Genomic DNA, 450 nt, shown 5'->3' with positions numbered 1-450 from the left:
GGAAAAGCATACTTCTTGGACTGCGAGCAAGAAGAAGCTCGGCTGGTAGAGTACGCCGAGGTTGACAGTGAGTGGGAGCTATGGCACGCTCGCTTGGGACACCCCGGGAAGAATGGTCTGGTTAAGACACAGCGCGCAACGAGCGGAATGTTGGTGGTGAAGCAAGGCATTGAAAAGGAGTGCGGTGGATGCATGAAGGGCAAGCAGACGGTTGATTCGCTCCCGTCTCGATTGCTTACGAAGACATCACGTGTGATGGAGCTTGCTCACACGGACGTGATGGGCCCGATGAAAACGGTCTCAAAGGGTGGTGCACGGTATGTGCTAACGTTTGTAGATGATTTTTCGCGATTTGTGGTGGCGTACTTCGTGAAGCACAAGAGTGAGGTGGCGGCTAAGCTGAGAGAGTTTATGGCACTATACGAAAACCAATGGGAAAGACGTTTAAAT

The sequence above is a fragment of the Plasmopara halstedii genome (genome assembly GCF_900000015.1).
Source record: "Plasmopara halstedii genome assembly, contig: Scaffold_2369, whole genome shotgun sequence".
Classification (NCBI taxonomy): Eukaryota; Oomycota; class Peronosporomycetes; order Peronosporales; family Peronosporaceae; genus Plasmopara; species Plasmopara halstedii.
The sequence above is the reverse complement of the archived record's forward strand: the minus strand, read 5'-3'. Positions refer to the sequence as shown.